We start from the raw sequence: 20,638 nt of genomic DNA, 5'->3' as shown, positions 1-20,638 counted from the left end.
CTATAACCTTGAGAATATAAACCATTCCCTAACTCGTTTCCAGTGTTTGTGTCAAGGATCAAATATGTAGTATTCAAAATTATTTTGCATATCTAAGTGATTAATATTCATAATATATATATTTATATCTTACAACTTAACAACAAACAAACTGATTAAAAATGGGCAAAGGATTCAAATAGACATTTCTTCAAACTATACAAATGGCCAATAAACACATGAAAAGATGCTCAACATCATTAAGCATTAGGAAAATGCAAATCAAAACCACAGTGAGATACCACCTCACACACATTAGGATGGCTACTATGAAAAAACTTTAAAAATAAGTGTTGCTAAAGATGTGGAGAACTTGGAACACTTGTGCACTGTTGGTGGGATTGTAAAATGGTGCAATCACTATGGAAAACAAGATGGCAGTTCCTCACAAAATAGAAAACAGAGTTACCATATGATCCAGCAATTCTACTTGTGGATATGTACCCCAAAGTATTGAAAGCACAGTCTTAAAGAGATATTTGTGCACCTATGTTCATAGTGGCATTATTCACAATAGCCAAAAGTTAGACGCAGTACAGGTGTCCACTGATAGATGAATGAATGAATGGATAAACCAAATGTGGTATACACATACAATGTATATATGTTCAGTTTTCAAAAGGAAGGGCATTTTGACATATGCTACTGCATGGATGAACCTTGAGGACACTCTTCTAAGTGAAATAAGACAGTCACAAAAATATACAAATACTGTATGCCTTCACTTATATGAAGTACTTAGAGTAATGAAATTTATAGATGTAGAAAGTAGAATAGAAGTCAGCAGAGACTGGGGGAAGAGGGAATAGGGAGTTATTATTTATGGCTACAAAGTTTCAGTTTTACAAGATGAAAAGAGTTCTGTATATGAATGTGGTAAAGGTTGCACAACCTTTGAATGTGAATGCATTTAATACCACTGAAATATAAATTTAGAATTGTTAAGATGGTAAATTTTGTGTTATGCATATTTTACCACAAGTACAATAATAAACCAAGTTCTTTGAAAACTGAAAAAATGCTATATAAATTTAGGAATCTGATTTGAATTTCAAGTATAGTAATTTTCTTTACATTTTGGGAAACATAGCTCCACATTCATGCATTCATTTTATGACAAAACTAATTGAGGATTTAAGAAAGGCCCAGCGCCTTCTCCTGCCTGGGGCTATTTCTCTACCTCAAGATTATATGTTCTTTCTAATCCTTTCAGAGTGTATAAGGTGACAGAATAGTACATTGAATAGAAAACCGAGAAACTTGACTGTCAGGTTGAAAACTGAGGCTTGAGTTTCCAGATCTGAAAAATGCTATGGTCTTGTTTACAGACAACCTGCATAGAGAATTAACCCTAACAATGTGTTGCAGACTGGTTGGCTATGACAGGGAATGGAGATGACAGGAAACTATCACTCTGTGTCCTTATACCTCCCTATGCCCAGCTGCCCACCTGCCATCCCCAGAGTTGCAGCCAATGCTCCTTAGCACAAATTTGCCTGGTCACTTTTGCACATTGAGAATTTTTCCCAGAAGAGCCTGGGACATGGCCTTGCCTGGCTTGGTCATAGAAAAACTGCACGTGCAGCAATTACAATTGTTCTCCATCTTCAGTGGGCATCAGAATCACCTGGAAGGCTGTTATACCATAAATGACTGCGTCCCTAAGCCTAGAGTTTCTGATTGAGTAGGTCTGGGGTGGGGCTAAAAATGTACATTTCTCACAGTTTCCTAGGTGATGCTGATGCTGTGACTTAAGACCACACTTTGAGAACCACTGTGTCAGGGGACTATAAATTTAGCAGGGGTATCTCTTCCCACCACAACTGCAGTTCCTTGATGCCCAACTGCAGACTCAGTCTTGCTCCAGTAACAAGGACCAATCCTGGTCTAAGGTTGCAACAGTACTTTCTTATCTTATCAATGTGAGGCCATTGCAGCCCTAGACTCTGCCTCAGGTCCCTGTCTCCTTTCTTCAAGCTCTCTCTGCTGCTTCTAGGAATTCCTCACCTTATTTTACAGTATGCTAGACTACCTCACACTGGCTGTGAGAACAAATTGTACACATCTCTTCCCAACTCCATGTTCAATTGTAAAGGTATTTACACCACAGAAATTGGAAAACATGACAAATCAATGTCCCCAGCTCCCTGGAGAGGTTGTTAAACCGCATCACATTAGCACAATTGCCAACTCACTTTCTGGATTGTATCTTATCTGTCTGCCAAATTGAACTTTCTTTGACCAACCTTATAGTGGAATTGTTCCAAGGGAGTCTTGTTCCAGGTTCTAGCCCCTCTCAATCTCTGTTTTGTTTTTCTTTTAATATTTGTTCCTTTGTTTAGTTTGTTTTCTTTGTTTTTTAGATTCCACATGTATGTGAAATTATATGGTATTGGCCTTTCTATGTCTGCAAACTTTACTTAGAACAATACTCTCTAGGTCCATCCACATTATTGCAAATGGCAAGATTTCATTCTTTTTAATGGCTGAGTAGAATTCCATTATATGTATAATTCTTCATATTTTTTAATCCATTTATCTATTGATGGACATGTTGATTGATTCCATATCTTGGCTACTGTAAATAATACTGCAGTGAACATATGGGTGCATATATTTTTCATTAGTCTTTTTGTTTTCTTCATAAAAATACCCAGAAGTGGAATTGCTGGATTGTATGGTAGTTCTATTTTTTAATTTATGAGGAAACTCCATACTTTTTTCCATAGTGGCTGAACTAATTTACATTCCTACCAACAGTATACTGGTTTCCCATTTCTCCACACCCTCACCAACATTTGTTATTTCTGTCTTTTTGATAATAGTCATTCTGACAGGTGTGAGCTGATGTCTCATTGTGGTTTTGATTTGCATTTCCCTGATGATTAGTGATGTAGAGCATCATTTTCATATGCCTGTTGGCCATCTGTATATCTTCTTCAGAAAAGTGTCTATTCAGGTCTGCTGACAATTTGCTAATAGGTTTGTTTGTTTTTTAAATTTGAGTCTTCTCATTTCTTTGTATATTTAGGATATTAACCCCTTATCAGGTATATCATTTGCATATATCTTCTCCCATTCAGTAGGCAGCCTTTTTATTTTGTTGATCATTTCCTACAGTGTGCAAAGGTTTTTAGTTTGATGTAGTCTCATTTGTTTATTTTTGCTTTTGTTTCCCTTGCCTGAGGAGATATATCCCCCCAAAAATATATTGCTAAGACAAATGTCAGAGTCTACAGCCTATGATTTATCCTAAGGAGCTTTATGATTTCAAGATCTTACATTTAAGTCTTTTAAAAAAATTTTTAACTCATGTTTTATTTTATTTTATTATTTTATTGGAGTATAGTTGTTTTACAATATTGTGTTAGTTTCTGCTGTTCAATGAAGTGAATCAGCTATATGTATACATATATCCCCTCCCCCTTAGACCTCCCTCCCTCCACATCCCACCCATCTAGGTCACCATAGAGAATGAAGCTGAGCTCTCTGCACTATACAGCAGGTTCCCACTAGCTATCTGCTTCACACATGGTGGTGTATATCCATTTTGAGTTATTTTTGTATTATCAGAGAAGGTTGTAATTTCATTTTTAATATGAAAGCACCAATTGTTGAAGAGTCTGTATTTTCTCCATTGTATTTTCTTACTTCATTTGCAGTAGACTAATTCACTGTAGAAGTGTTGGTTTATTTCTGGGTTCCCAATTCTGTTCCCTTGATATATGTGTCTGTCTCTGTGCCAGTACCATGCTGTTTTGATTATTGATGATTAGTAGTATAGATTGTAATCAGGGAACATGATACCTTCAGCTTTGTTGTTTTTCTCAAGATTGTTTTGGCTATTTGGGGTTTTTGTGTTTCCATGCAAATTTCAGAATTATTTATTCACATTTAGTGAAAAGTGCCTTTGGTATTTTGACAAGAATTGCCTTGAAATTTTAGATTGCCTTCAGTAGTATGGTCATTTTAGCAATATTTATTTCCCCAATCCATTAGCATAGTATATCTTTCCATTCATTTGTGTCATCTACAGTTTCTTTCATCAATGTCTTACAGTTTTCCAAGTACAGGTCTTTTACCTCCTTGGTTAGAGTTATTCCTAGATATTGTATTATTTTCAATGAAACTGTAAATGAGATTGTTTTCTTAGTTTCTTCTTCTTATAGTTTACTGTTATTCTATAGAATTGCAACATATTTCTGTATATATTTTGTATCCAACTCTACTGAACTTGTTAATTAGTTCTAATTTATTTATAGTTGTTTGATGGCATATATAGGATTTTCTATATACAGTATTATCTGTAAGTAGTGAGAGTTTTAATTCTTCCTTTCCAATTTGGATTATTTTTATACCTTTTCTTATATGAGTGCTGTGGCTAGGACTTCAAATACTATGTTAAATAAATATAGCAAGAGTAGGCATCCTTGTCTTGCTCCTGATCTTAGAGGAAATGCATTCAGCTTTTCACTTTTGAGAATGATGTTAACTGTGGGCTTGTTTTATATGACCATTATTATGTTGAAGTATTTTTTCTCTATACCCATTCTGTTGAGAATTTTTATCATAAATAGATGTTAAAATTAAAAAAAACTTTTTCTTCATATACTGAGGTGATTTATATATGATTTTTGTTCTTCAAGTTGTTAATGTGGTGTATCATATTGAATGATTTGCAGACCCTTAACTTTCCTTGCATCCCTTAGACAAAATCCACTTGACCATGGAGTATGGTCTTTTTAATGTATTGTTCGATTCAGTTTGCTAAAATTTTGTTGAGAATTGTTGCATCTAATTTCTTCAGTGATACTGGCCTGTATTTTCAAATTTTGTGCTATAAGGGTGATGCTTGCCTCGTAGAATGAGTTCAGAGGTGTTCCTTCCTCTGCATTTTTGGGAAGTTTGAAAAGGATAGTTATTAACTCCTCTTTAAATGTTTACAATTTACCTCTGAAGCCATCGTGTCCTGGAGTTTTGTTGGGAGAGTTTTTCTTACTGATTCAATTTCATTACTGCTAATGAGTCATTTCATATTTTGTATTTCTTTCTCATTAAGTCTTGGGAAATTTTATATTTCTAGGAATTTATCCAATTCTTCTAACTTGTCCATTTTATTGGTATATAATTGTCCATTGTATTCTCTTATGATTCTTTGAATTTCTGTGGTGTTGGTTGTAACTTCTCTTTGATTTTATTAATTTGAGACCTTTTTTTCCTTGATGACGAGTCTAGATAGAGGTTTACCACTTTTATCTTTTTAAAAAATGAGCTTAGGTGTGTTCCTCCCTATGCAATTTTTTCGGAAGAGTTTGAGAAGGATGGGTGGTATCTCTTCTCTAAATGTTTGATAGAATTTACCTGTGAAACCATCTGGTCCTGGACCTTTGTTTGTTGGAAGATTTGAAATCACAGTTTAAATTTCAGTGCTTGTAATTGGTCTGTTCATATTTTCTATTTCTTCCTGATTCAGTCTTGGAAGGTAGTACTTTTCTAAGAATTTGTCCATTTCTTCCAGGTTGTCTATTTTATTGGCATACGGTTGCATATAGTAGCCTCTCATGATCCTTTGTGTTTCTGTGGTGTCAGTTGTAACTTCTCCTTTTTCATTTCTAATTTTATTGATTTGAGTCCTCTCCCTTTTTTCTTGATGAGTCTGGCTAAAGGTTTATCGATTTTGTTTATCTTTTCAAAGAACCAACTTTTAGTTTCATTGATTTTGTTATTGTTTCTTAAAGTTTCTATTTCATTTATTTCTGCTCTGATCTTTATTACTTATTTCATTCTACTAACTTTGAGTTTTGTTCATTCTTCTTCTTCTAGCTCCTTTAGGTATAAGCTTAGGTTTTTTATCTGATATTTCTCTTGTTTCCTGAGGTAGCCTTATATTGCTATAAACTTCTCTCTGTGAAAGGCTTTTGCTCTGTCTTATAAATTTGGAGTCACTCTGTTTCCATTTCATTTGTCTTTAGGTATTTTTTGATTTCCTCTTTGATTTCTTCAGTGACTCATTAGTTGTTTAATAGCATAATGTTTAGCCTCCATGTGTTTATATATTAGTATTTTTTTCCTTGTAGTTGATTTCTAGTCTCATTGCATTGTGGTTGGAAAAGATGCTTGATGATTTCAATCTTCTTAAGTTTACTGAGACTTGTTTAGTGGCCTAGCATTTGATCTGTTCTGGAGAATGTTCCAGATGCACTTGAAAAGAATGTGTATTTTGCTATTTCTGCATGGAATGTTGTATACATATCTATTAAATTCATCTGATCTAACGTGTCATTTAAAGCCAATGTTTCCTTATTGATTTTCTGTTTGAATGACCTGTCCTTTGATGTAAGCAGGGTGTTGAAGTCCCCTACTATTCTTGTGTTGCAGTCAATTTCTGTCTTTTTGTTTGTTGATATTTGCTTTATGCATATGTGCTCCTATGTTGGGTCCATATACACTTACAATTGTTATATTTTCTTGTTGGATCATTCCCTTGATCATTATGTAATGTCCTTCTTTGTCTCTTATTACAGTATTTGTTTTAAAGTCTATTTTGTCTCATGTAAGTATTGCTACTCCAGCTTTCTTTTTATTTCCATTTTGAACAAAATAACCTTTTCCATCCCCTCACTTTCTGTCTGTGTGTGTCTTCAGATCTGAAGTGATTATCTTGTAGGCAACATATATATGAGTCATTTTTAAAATCCATTCAGCCACTCTATATCTTTTGATTGGAGCATTTAGTCCATTTACATTTAAAGTAATTATTGATAGTTATGTACTTATTTCCATTTTGTTTTTTCCTGCTTTTTTGTAGCTATGTTTTCTCCTTTCTTCTTCTTTTGCCCTCTTCCCTTGTGATTTGATGACTATATTTATTTTATGTTTGGATTCCTTTCTCTTTTTTTTCATGTTTATCTATTTTAGATTATTGTTTGTGGTTTCTATTAGGTTCATATATAACAACTAATATTTATAAGTGACTAATTTAAGTTGATGATTTCATATTCAATCTCCTTCTATCAAAGCTACACTTTTACTTACTCCACACATTTTATGATTTTTGTGCCATATTTTGCATCTTTTAATTCTGTGCATCACTTAACTATTTATTGTGGATATAGATGATTTTACTACTTTTGTCTTTTAACCTTTCTAAAAGTTTTACAAAAGGTTGATCTACTACCTTTACTGTATATTTGTCTTTACAGATGAAATTGTTTCTTTCCTAAGTTTTATATTTCTACTTGTGGTCTTTTCTGCTTAAAGAAGCCCCTTTATCATTTCTTATAAAGCTGGTTTAGTGGCTCTGAACTCTTTCAGCTTTTGCTTCTCTGTAGAACTATTTATGTCTCCTTCAAATCTGAATGATAGCCTTGCTGGGTAGAGAATTCTTAGTTGCAGGGATTTTTTCCTTCTAATTGTTTTAAAAAAAGTGTGCCACTCCCTCTGGCCTGCAAAAGTTTCTGCTGAAAAGTCACCTGATGATCTTATGGGAAGTCCCTTGTACATAACTACCTGCTTTTCCCTTACAGCTTTTAATGTTTCTCTTTATCTTCAATTTTTGCCATTTTAATTACAATGTGTATGGGAATATACTTCTTTGGGTTGATCTTCTTTGAGTCTCTCTATGCTTCCTGGACCTGGATGTCTGTTTTTTCTCAAGTTAGAGAAGTTTACAGCTATTGTTTCTTCAAATAAGATTTCTCCCCTTTCTCTCTCTTCTCCTTCTGGGACCTCTATAATACACATATTAGTATGTCTGATGTCATCTCAGAGGTCTCTGATACTCTCCACATTTTTTAAAATTCTTTTTTTTTGGTTCAGCTTGGGTGATTTCCACTACTCTTCCAGTTTTCTGATTTGTTCCTCTGTTTCATCTAATCTACTGATGATGCCTTCTACTATATTTATAATTTCAGTTATTGTATTTCTTAGCTCTGTTTTTTTAAAATATATTTTCTAGCTCACTGTTAAACTTCTCACTGTGTACATTTATTCTTCTCCTGAGTTCATTGAGCAATTTTATGATCATTATCTTGAACTCTTTATTGGATAGATTACTTATCTCCACTTCACTTAATTCTTTTTGGGGGGTTTTACCTTGTTCCTTCATTTGGAATGTATTATTCTGTTGCTTCATTTTGTCTAATTCTCTGTTTTTATTTTTATGTAATAAGTAAGTTTATTATATTTCCCAATTTTTGAGTAGTGACATTATGTAGGGAAAGTCCTCTGGTTCCCAGCATCACACTCTCCTATGGTCACCAGAGCTATATGCTCTAGGAGTGAACCCTTTGTGGGCTGCATGGGCCATTCTCTTGTGGCAGGGTTGACTACTATGGGTGTGCTCATAGGTGGGGCTGAACCCTGGCCTATTTGGCTGCTAGGTCCTACCTCATGCAGTGGCTGCTGGCCTGCTGGTGAGTGGGCTGGTGCTTGGGCAGTTTGCATTGGGGTCTGGGGGAATCTCAGAGCTGGTGTAGGCCCCTGGTGTATAGGGCTGAGTCCCCTCAAGCTTGCATGTCTGGTGTTGATGCTGGACCACTGGTGGGCAAGGCTGGGTCCAGGGCAGCTAGCTGTGCAAACTTGAGGGTCCTGTTGCTGTTGCTGGTTTGCTGGTTGGTGGGACTTTTTATGGGTAGCCACTTGGGGGACTTGGGGAAGCCAATGGTGGGGATACAGACAATAAATATATAAATCAATAAAATATATAGTACATATGATGATGAAAAGTTCTATGGAGAAAAATAAAGGGTAAAGAGGGATCCAGACTGGGGGATGGGGTGGCAATTTTAAATAAGGTGAAATTGGAGAAAGCCTCATTTAGGAGGTGACACCTGATTTATACCAAATTGTTAACACTTGTTACCTCTTGGGAGTGGAATGGGATATGGAGGATGGCTTCATTTACTACTTATTTAATTTTCAATTTGAGAAATTATGGCTTATTTTTAATTTTTGTGTTTCTTACTATTTTCCAAATTAAGTGTATGATCATATGTATTATAATGTTTATCACATAGTAGGGGCTTAAGAAACATTAGTATCTTCTTTCTTTTTTCTATTTATTTATAGCCTAGAAGGGTTAGCGTTTCTGTCTTTGAATAGTGGGAAGAGAGCAGCATTCATAGGGCATAACTTCTTATCTTTTGATAAAATTTCCTAGACTTTTCACCTTGATAGCAGAGTCCTAATCCCTAAACCACCCACAGTAAAGACAATTCCACTTTGTCCATAAATGAAATCTTTGTAATTGAAAATTGAGAGTAGTTTATACTCCTTGGCTGGACTGAACTTTCCAATTCTGGCCATCAACCAGGTTGATACAGAGAGAGGAATTTACTTGCGCAAGCCTGTATAGCTAGAGTAGCAGAACTGGGAATGGAACTTATGCCTGTTAAGCCTGTTCACAGCCCATGTTTTTCACACTATGTTGTGCTGCCTCCCTCCATAAGAAACTCTTCTCCCATGTCATTCCAATGACTCAACAGGCTCAGAAGATGGCAGGGGAGAATCTAGTGATAAACTCCTGAACCAGTGTTGGTAATCACCACCTGAGGGCATCACAAAAATCAATGAGGAGCTGAGCTGACAGGGCCTTTTGAGATAGTCTCACATTATACACAGGCAATGAGCAGCAAAGTTACTAGCAGAACTAAAGCCTAGGTTTCCTAATTTTTTAACCCTTTTCCTAGCATGACATTTACTCATCCATCCATTTTTCAATTCATCCAGCCAACTTTTCATCTATCCATTCAATGAATATTTATTTAGTTTTCTCTCTATCAAAGACATAGAACAAGACAAATGTGACCCTAACATTCAAGGGACTCCCAGTTTAGTGATTGTTTGAATCACTATGTTTGATGAAAGAATGAGTAGACTGGCTACTATCCAGTCCCTGTTTCATGTTTCCCTCATTCCGTGATGTCTCAGTCTAGGATGAGTGGCAAAAATTAATCTGAGCAATTTGGCTTCATTACAGTTTGGATCTGGTGATGCTGCATAGGGGTTTTGACCTAAGTGGGACCTGATGGCTCTGTGGCCTATTTGACCTTTCATGTAATTCCCAGAGTCTCTTGGTAGTTGCAGATTACTTGATTTGTAGTTTCATGATCCTATATTTCTGGCTCCTGAAACATATCCTTGTTTGCATTTTTGTTTACTTCCTGGACACTAAGGTTGCCTACTCAGCACTCAAAGTTCTTGCCCAGTGGTGGCTTGAGGGTTTCTTCTGGTAATTCAACCTCTGGATTTTAGGAACCAGAGTTCCAGTCCCTAAGGTGAAGTGGAGCCAAAAATATGATATTCAAGGAGTCACCAACTCTCTTGGGTTTCTTTCAGAGGGCATAGCCAATGTCTCAGTCAGAATAAATATTTCATCTGTTGCTCACTGGTCCTGGGAGAAGAGAGGCATAAGACAAATCTCGACTCATGGCCCCATAGAAAGACTCTTGCTTGGAAATCTCAGGGGTTTTCACATTATCAATTCTGGTCTTGCTCTTAATAAAGATTTAGTGCTACTCTGCATGATGGAGGTGTGGATAAGGCTAAATTCAGTGCTTATTTCTTGTGTGATCATCTGTTTTCTGCTATTGATAGGCCTCCTGGGGACAAATTGATGATCTTTCAGTGCTCTACAGGCTATACCATCCACTCCACACCCTCCATGAAAGGGGAAAATATAAACACCTTATTTACCTACTGTATGCTAGGCAATTTACCACCATTACCTTATTGAATTCTTCCCCCCACCAGAATACAAGGAAGATATGATTTTGATCATCATTTGACAAATGAGGCTCAAAAACACAAAATAAGCTTCCCAAAGTCACACAGCCAAAGTGTGTCAGAATTGGGATTTGAACCCAGATCTGTCTGACAGCAGGGTTCACCAAGTATTCAGAGACTCTTTCTGATTTTAGATATGATACTGACCAGATATCTAGGTATCCTTGGTTCTGAAGAATTCCATCAAGAGAGGAGGTGACAGGATCTAGATCATTTTCCTTATAAGATAGAGACTAGAGGTAGTCATAATGCATGTGTTCATTGATCTCTCTACTCATCCACTTCATTGTCATCTACACAATGCCCTACTGAGCCCCATCTGTGGCTATTGCTATAACTGCTCAGTAGGATCACAAGAGAGCCAGATAATAAAATTATACTGTCAGAACCGATTGAGTTCAACTTCTTATATTACGGAAGGGAAAAATGAGGCCCAGAGAGAAAGGACTTTTTCAAGGGAAATACAGGTTGGTGAGGTAGCTGGGATTTAAAAGCAGGTTTTCTAATTCTAGTACAATACCTTTTATATTATACTTTATATTATATCAAGGCTAGTTTAGACATTTCACAGTACAGCTCACATCTCCTGTTTCCATATCAAAGTCATTTTCCCTGCATATCATTAGGCCTATTGTACTTTGGATTTTGTAGTCTATGGACACTCATGAGCAGGATCAACTTTATCTCAGGAGTAAATAGCTGTCCATTAGTGTTTTTAGATGGTTCATTTGTACCTTTGTCCCTGCCCTGCCCTAGCTTAACATAGTTCTTTAATTTCCAACTTAGTGCTTCTTTTCTAAAAAAAAAACTTTTAATTGTACAATGACCCCTATGAAAATGCAGGACACATAAGCTAATTATATGTCAGCCATTAAAACCTAGACAGGTCTATAGAAGCTTTCCTATATGTGTATGTGAAAGGGTGAAGGGGTGAAAGACGGAGTAGGGGTGATTTACAAACATCTCAAAAAGAGCACAACAGTAGTCTTATTTGCATAAAGACTTTGAGTCTCCTTGGAAAACCAGAGAAATCATTGAGAAAGACATAGACAGAAACTGGAAACTTTGTTATTAAATTTTTGGAAAAACTTCAAATCAAGAGCTTTGAGGCAAAGAGTATTTTATTATTTTTTATATTATTATAAATGAAAATGTCTTCTTAAACTTATTTTCAGATTTTTCATTTCTATAAATAGGAAAAAATTGATTATTGTATATTGATCTTGTATCCTGAAACCTTGCTGAAATCATTTAATCCTTCTGTTAGTTTTTTGTTGTGTGTAGATATTTTAGGAATTTCAACATACAAAATCATGTCATCTGTAAATAAAGATTGTTTTATGTATTTCTTTCCAATCTTAATGTCTTAATTTTTTTCTTTGCCTAATTTCTAGAATCTCCAGTATAATGTTGAATCGAAGTGGCATAGAGTGAACATACTTGTCTCTTTCCTGATAATAAAGGGGAATATTATAATGTTAGTTGTGGGTTTTTCATTGATACTCTTTTTTTTAACTTTTAACTTAGTGCTGTTTTTATTAATCACAAGTTTTAGCTTAAACTTCAGTGTGACAGATTTGGGATTGAATTCTTGCTCACATTTACTGATTGCATGTCTTTTTTTTTCTTTTTTTTCTTTTTTTAACATCCTTATTGGGGCATAATTGCTTTACAATGGTGTGTTAGTTTCTGCTTTATAACAAAGTGAATCAGTTATACATATACATATGTTCCCATATCTCCTCCCTCTTGCATCTCCCTCCCTCCCACCCTCCCTATCCCATCCCTCCAGGTGGTCACAAAGCACCAAGCTGATATCCCTGTGCTATGCAGCTGCTTCCCACTAGCTATCTACCTTATGTTTGGTAGTGTATATATGTCCATGCCTCTCTCTTGCTTTGTCACAGCTCACCGTTACCCCTCCCCATATCCTCAAGTCCGTTCTCCAGTAGGTCTGTGCCTTTATTCCTGTCTTACCCCTAGGCTCTTCATGACATTTTTTTCCTTAAATTCCATATATATGTGTTAGCATACGGTATTTGTCTTTCTCTTTCTGACTTACTTCACTCTGTATGACAGACTCTAGGTCCATCCACCTCATTACAAATAGCTCAATTTCATTTCTTTTTATGGCTGAGTAATATTCCATTGTATATATGTGCCACATCTTCTTTATCCATTCATCTTCTTTATCCATTCATCTGATGATGGGCACTTAGGTTGTCTCCATCTCCAGGCTATCGTAAATAGAGCTGCAATGAACATTTTGGTATGGTTTTCTCAGGGTATATGCCCAGTAGTGGGATTGCTGGGTCGTATGGTAGTTCTATTTGTAGTTTTTTAAGGAACCTCCTTACTGTTCTCCATAGTGGCTGTACCAATTCACATTCCCACCATCAGTGCAGGAGTGTTCCCTTTTCTCCACACCCTCTCCAGCATTTATTGTTTCTAGATTTTTTGATGATGGCCATTCTGACTGGTGTGAGATGATGTCTCATTGTAGTTTTGATTTGCATTTCTCTAATCATTAATGGTGTTGAGCATTCTTTCATGTGTTTGTTGGCAGTCTGTATATCTTCTTTGGAGAAATGTCTAATTTGGTCTTCTGCCTATTTTTGGATTGGGTTGTTTGTTTTTCTTGTTATTGAGCTGCATGAGCTGCTTGTAAATTCTGAAGACTAATCCTTTGCCAGTTGCTTCATTTCAAATGTTTTCTCCCATTCTGAGGGTTGTCTTTTCGCCTTGTTTATGGTTTCCTTTGCTGTGCAAAAGCTTTATGTTTTCATAGGTCTCATTTGCTTATTTTTGGTTTTATTTGCATTTCTGTACGAGGTGGGTCAAAAAGGATCTTGCTGAGATTTATGTAATAGAGTGTATAAGACTTGTATAGTCTGGCCTTACATTTAGGTCTTTAATCCATTTTGAGCTTATTTTTGTGTATGGTGTTAGGGAGTGATCTAATCTCATACTTTTACATGTACCTGTCCAGTTTTCCCAGCACTACTTATTGAAGAGGCTGTCCTTTCTCCACTGTACATTCCTGCCTCCTTTATCAAAGATAAGGTAACCGTATGTGCGTGGGTTTATCTCTGGCCTTTCTATCCTGTTCCATTGATCTATCTTTCTGTTTTTGTGCCAGTACCATACTGTTTTGATTACTGTAGCTTTCACTGATAGTCTTAATCAGATTGAAGAGGTTCCTATTCCTACTCTGTTGAGTATTATAAACAACATGGTGTGGAACATGACTATATACACATTTTTTGTACACTTGTCCTATTCTTAGTATGAATTTCTTAAGGTGAAATTATAGGGTGAAAGGGGATACCCATTTTGAAGTCACTTGGTACATACTACTATACTCTGACCAGGAGGAGGAATCCATTTATCCTTTCTCTAGTAGTGGAAGCTCCAGTGGATCTTGGTAATAGGTCCCACGAATGAATAGACTCATGTAAAACACTGGGCCTTGACATGGAAATTACTAAGCATATGCCCTTGAAGTAGGTATTTAAACAAGGGATCCTTAGAGATATACTCCCAACAATACTCATTCTGAAGAACAACATATTTGAATACTTATTCAATGTAAGAAGAGCATTTGGGAAAGCCTTATTTCCTGTTGTGTTTATTTTGTTTGGTTTGGTTTGGTAATTTTTCTTTTCTGAGAGAATGAGCAAGTCCTCATGCAAGAGAGACTTTGTCTTGATGATGGGAATAACTATTTTAATATGGAACTTCATAAAAAGACAAAATCTGAAAACATTTTTTCCTAGAGTGTTAAAATGCAATGTACAATTATCCTTGCTGCCTTACCTTGCCCAAATCACTTCACTTTCCTGAGCCTTAATTTCCTGATCTATCAAAAGGTGGTGATGGTGTTGGTGGTAATGATAAAAGGGTAGTAATCACTGTCTCTCAGTTTATGAAGTTCAAGTGAGTGAATGGATATGAAAACGCATTGGGAATTATGAGTAAGGATAAACATAATGGTATAGTAAAGGGACACTCATGCAGGGAGTTGTTTTCTGTTAGGCCTTGACATATTTTTCTTTCCTTCACCTCTGTTTCTACCTACAAAATATGTCCCCAATTTATCTATTTGCCTCTATCTGCACCCTTGGCACTCTAAATGAAACCACTGTTAATTCCTGCCTTGGTCTTCTGTTTCCACTTCTTCTTCCCCTCCCTGTCAACCCAGAGGGAACTTTAAAATTAAGTAACATCAAGTCATTTCCCTACTTAAAACTCTCCTATGGTATCACTTTACACTTAGAATACAGACCAACTTCCTTACCTTTGCCTATAGGTCCATGGCTCCCATCCTCATCTCACAGTTCTATCTCCTTCACTTGCTGCACACATTAAACTTAAGCCACACTGACTTATAAGTTCCTCTAATGTAGCTTGATCCTCAGCACAGGAACAACATGTGTGTTCTACTTGCTTGAAATGCTCTTCCTTACTCTGTTCACATAGTTAATTATTTACAACTTCAGTTCAGTCATCACTGAGTATCCTTCCCAAGTCTGTCATTAGATAAAACTCACCTATTGAAGGGTCTCATCTCATCTATATTTTGTACCACTTGTATCCCAAGAGTTGCTTCTGGCTCTGGGTTTTGTTAATTAAAATTATAGAACTGAAAAATTAATAACCAAATAAAAAACTCAGTGGTGGGAGTCAACATAAGAATGACAGGCCAGAAGAAAGAATCAGTGAACTTGAAGATAGATAGAAATTAGCTTTGTATGAACAACAGAAAGAAAATAGACTGAAAAAGATGAATTGAAATTTAGGGACCTGTGGGAATATACATAAGGTCTAACATTTATGTAATCAGAGTCGCAAAAGTAAAAGAGAAGTAGGATGGGGCAAAGAAGGTATTTGAAGAAATAAAGGCTGAAAATCTCCCAAATTTAGCAAAAGGTATATAAACCTACAGTTCAAGGAGCTGAGGAAACAGAATAAACTCAAAGAACTCCATGACAAGACACATTATTGTTAAAATTCTGATAATGAAATATAAATTTTTTAAATCTTGAAAGTTTGAGAGAGAAATGACATCTTACCTACAGGGGAAAAACAATTTAAATGAGAGCAGACTTATCATCCAAAACCATGAGGGCCAGAATTTTTATCTTTCATTTTTTTTCTTTTTTTCAGGTGTTAAAAAAAGCTATCAACCCAGAATTTTGTATATAGTGAAACATCTTTCAAAATGAAAGGGAAAACAAGATATTCTCAGATGAAGGGAAACTAAGAGAATTTGTCATCAGCAAACTTGATCTAAAATACTGGCTAGAGAGAGGGACCTTCAAGAGGGTGGATGAGTAAGACATGGAGATCAATCTTCCTCTCCACAGATACATCAGAAATACACCTACATGTGGAAAAACTCCTACAGAACACTTACTGAACACTGACAGAACACCTCAGACTTCCTAAAAGGCAAGAAAATCCCAATGTACCTGGGTATGGCAAAAGAAAAAGGAAAAAAGAGAGACAAAAGAATAAGCATGGGACCAGCACTTCTGGGAGGGAGCTGTGAAGGAGGAAAAGTTTCCATACACTAGGAAGAGCCTTCACTGGTGGAGATGAGGGGTGGGGGGGGGGGAAGCTTCAGAGCCAGGGAGGAGAGTGCAGCAATAGGGGTGCAGAGGGAAAAGTAGAGAGATTCCCCCATAGAGGATTGGTACTGACAGCTCTCACAAGCCTGAGAGGCATGTCTGCTAACCCACCGGGTCTGGTGGGGGCTGGAAGCTGAGGCTCAGGCTTCGAAGGTCAGATCCCAGGGAGAGGACCAGGCTTTGCTGTGTGAACACAGTCTGAAGGGGGCTAGTGCTCCACAGCTATCCAGGAGGGAGTCCAGGAAAAAGCCTGGAACTGCCTAAGAGGCAAGAGACCATTGTTTCAGGGTGTGTGAGGAGAGGGGATTCAGAGCACTGCCTAAATGAGTTCCAGAGATGGGAGCAAGCCCTGGATATCAGAGTTGACACAAGAGACTGGCATGAAACACTAAAGCTGCTGCTGAAGCCACCAAGAAGCCTATGTGAAAGCACAGGTCACTAACCACACATCCCCTCCTGGAAGCCTCTGCAGCCTGCCACTGCCAGAGTCCTGTGATCCAGGGACACCTTCCTTGGGAGAACACATGGTGAGCCTCAGGCTGGTTCAACGTCACCCCGCATTCTGTACCCGTACCTCCCCCGAGCCTGAGTGACCCAGAACCACCTAATCAGCTACTAATTTAACCCCGTCCTGTGTGAGGGAAGAACAGATGCCCTCAGGCAATCTACATGAAAAGGCAGGGCCAAATACAAAGCTGAACCCCAGGAGCTGTTTGAAAAAAGGGAAATTTCTCCCAGCATCCTCAGGAGCAACAGATTAAATCTCCACAATCACCTTAATGTACCCTGCATCTGTGGAATACCTGAATAGACAAAGAATCATCCCCAAATTGAGGCGGTGGTCTTTGGGAGCAACTGTAGACTTCGGGTTTACTTTCTGCATCTAATTTATTTCTGGTTTTATGTTTATCTTAGTTTAGTATTTACAGCTTATTATCATTGGTAGATTTGTTCCTTGATTTGGTTTCTCTCTTCCATTTGTATATATATATATTTTTTCTCTTTTTGTGAGTATGTATCTCTATGCTTCTTTGTGTGATTTTGTCTGTATAGCTTTACTTTTACAATTTGTCCTAGGGTTCTGTTTGTCCATTGTTGTTTATTTATTTATTTTTTTTGGTATAGTTTCTACCACTTGTTATCATTGGTGGATTTGACTTTAGGCTTGGTGGCTCTATTTTTCTTTCCTTTTTTATTACTTTTTTATCTATAATATTTTTTTATTTTTTATTTTAATAACATATTTTCTTTCTTCCTTTCTTTCCTTCTTTCTTTCTTTCTTTCTTTCTTTCTTCTTTCTTTCTTTCTTTCTGTTTTTTTCCTCCCTTTTCTTCTGAGCCATGTGGCTGACAGTGTCTTATTGTTCTGGCCAGGTGTCAGGCCTGAGCCTCTGAGGTGGGAGGGCCAAGTCCAGGACATTGGTCCACCAGAGACCTCCAGTCTCAGGTAATATCAAACAGTGAGATCAGAGATCAGAGATCTCCATCTCAATGCTATAACCGAGCTACATTCAAAGACCAGCAAGCTACAGTGCTGGAAACCTTATGCCAAACAACTAGAAAGACAGGAACACAACCCAGCCCATTAGCAGAAAAGGTACCTAAAATAATAATAAGGTCACAGAAACCCCAAAACACACCACAAGTCACGGTACTGACCACCAGAAAGACAAGAGCCAGCCTCATCCACCAGACCCATTCACCAGGAAGCTTACACAACACATTAAACCAATGTTGCCCACTGGGGGCAGACATCAAAAGCAATGGGAACTATGAACCTGCAGCCTGCAAAAAGGAGACTCCACACACAGTAGGTTAAGCAAAATGAGAAGACAGAAAAATATACAGCAGACGAAGGACCAAGATAAAAACCCACAAGACCAAACAAATGAAGAGAAAATAGGCAGTCTACCTAAAAATAAAATTCAGAGTAATGATAGTAAAGATGATATAAAATCTTGGAAATAGAATGGAAAAAAATACAAGAAATGTTTAACAAAGACCTAGAAGAACTAAAGAGCAAGCAAACAATGATAAACAACACATTAAATGAAATTAAATATTCTCCAGAAGGAATCAATGTCAGAACGACTGAGGCAGAAGAACGGATAAGTGACCTGGAAGATAAAAGAGTGGAAATAACTACTGCAGAGCAGAATAAAGAAAAAAGAATGAAAAGAATTGAGGACACTCTCAGAGACCACTGGGGCAACATTAATGCACCAACATTCAAATTATAGGGGAAAGAAGAAGAAAAGAAAAAGAAATTGACAGAGAAAATATTTGAAGAGATTATACTTGAAAACTTCCCTAATATGGGAAAGGAAATAGTCAAAACTCCAGGAAGTTCAGAGAGTACCATACAGGATAAATCCAAGGAGAAACACGCCAAGACACATATTATTCAAACTATTCAAAATTAAATACAGAGAAAAATACTAAAATCAGGATGGGAAAATCAACAAATAATATAAAAGGGAATCCCCATAAGGTTAAGAGCTGATCTTCCAGCAGAAATTGTGCAAGCCAGAGGGAGTGGCAGAATATATTTAAAGTGATGAAAGGGAAAAACCTACAAGCAAGATTACTCTCCCCAGCAAGGATCTCATTCAAATTCAATGGAGAAATTAAAACCTTTACATAGAAACAAATTTAAAAGAATTCAGCAACACCAAACCATCTCTACAACAATTACTAAAGGAACTTCTCTAGGCAGGAAACACAAGAAAAGGAAAAGACCTACAACAACAAACCCAAAACAGTTAAGACAATGGTAATAGGGACATACATATCAATAATTACCTTAAATGAAAATAGATTAAATGCTCCAAGCAAAAGACACAGACTGGCTAAATGGATAAAAAAGCAAGACGCATATATATGCTGTCTACAAGAGACCTACTTCAGACCTAGGGACAAATACAGACTGAAAGTGAGGGGAGGAAAAAGATATTCCTACAAATGAAAATCAAAAAAGCCTAGTGTAGAAATTCTCATATCAGGAAAAAGACTTTAAAATAAAGACTATTACAAGACACAAAGAAGGACACTACATAATGATCAATCCAAGAAGAAGATATAACAATTATAAATATTTATGCACCCAGCATAGGAGCACCTCGATACATAAGGCAAATGCTAACAACCATAAAAGGGGAAATTGACAGTAACACAATCATAGTAGGGGATTTTAGCACCTCACTTTCACCAATGGACAAATCATCCAAAATGAAAATAAATAAGGAAAATAATCTTTGAATGACACATTAAACAAGATGGACTTAGTTCTTAATTATAGGACATTCCATCCAAAAATGACAGAATACACTTTCTTCTCAGGTGCTCATGGAACATTCTCCAGTATAGATCATGTCTCGGGTCAGAAATCAAGCCTTGATACATTTAAGAAAATTGAAATCATATCAAGCATCTTTTCTGAAAACAATGCTATGAGACTAGATATCAATTACAGGAAAAAAAACTTTAAAAAACACAAACACATGGAGGCTAAACAGTACGTTACTAAATAACCAAAAGATCACAGAGAAAATCAAAGATTAAATAAAAAAATACCTGGAAAGAAATGACAATGAAAACACGACGACCCAAAGCCTGTGTGATGTGGCAAAGGCAGTTCTAAGAGGGAAGTTTATAGCAATACAACCCTACCTCAAGAAACAATAAAAATCTCAAATAAACAACCTAAACTTTCACCTGAAGCAGTTAGAGAAAGGAAAAAATAACCAAAAGTTAACAGAAGCATGAAATCATAAAGATCCAGTCAGAAATAAATGAAAAAGAAATGATGGAAACAATAACAAAAATCAATGAAACTAAAAGCTGGTTCTTTGAGAAGACAAACAGAATTGAAAAACCATTACCCAGACATCAACAAAAAAAGGGAAAAGACTCAAATCAACAGAATAAGAAATTAAGAGGAAAAGTAACAACTGACATTGCAGAAATACAAAGGATCATGAGAGATTACTACAAGTAACTCTACGCCAATAAAATGGACAACCTGAAAGAAATGGACAAATTCTTAGAAAAGCACAGCCTTCCAAGACTGAACCAGGAAGAAATAGAAAATTTAAACAAACCAATCACAAGCACTGAAATTGAAACTGTGATTTAAAATCTAACAAACAAAAGCCCAGGAACAGATAGCTTCACAGGAGAATTCTA

Source organism: Orcinus orca, chromosome X (genome assembly GCF_937001465.1).
Source record: "Orcinus orca chromosome X, mOrcOrc1.1, whole genome shotgun sequence".
In the NCBI taxonomy this organism is placed as follows: Eukaryota; Metazoa; Chordata; class Mammalia; order Artiodactyla; family Delphinidae; genus Orcinus; species Orcinus orca.
This window is presented reverse-complemented; position numbering follows the sequence as displayed.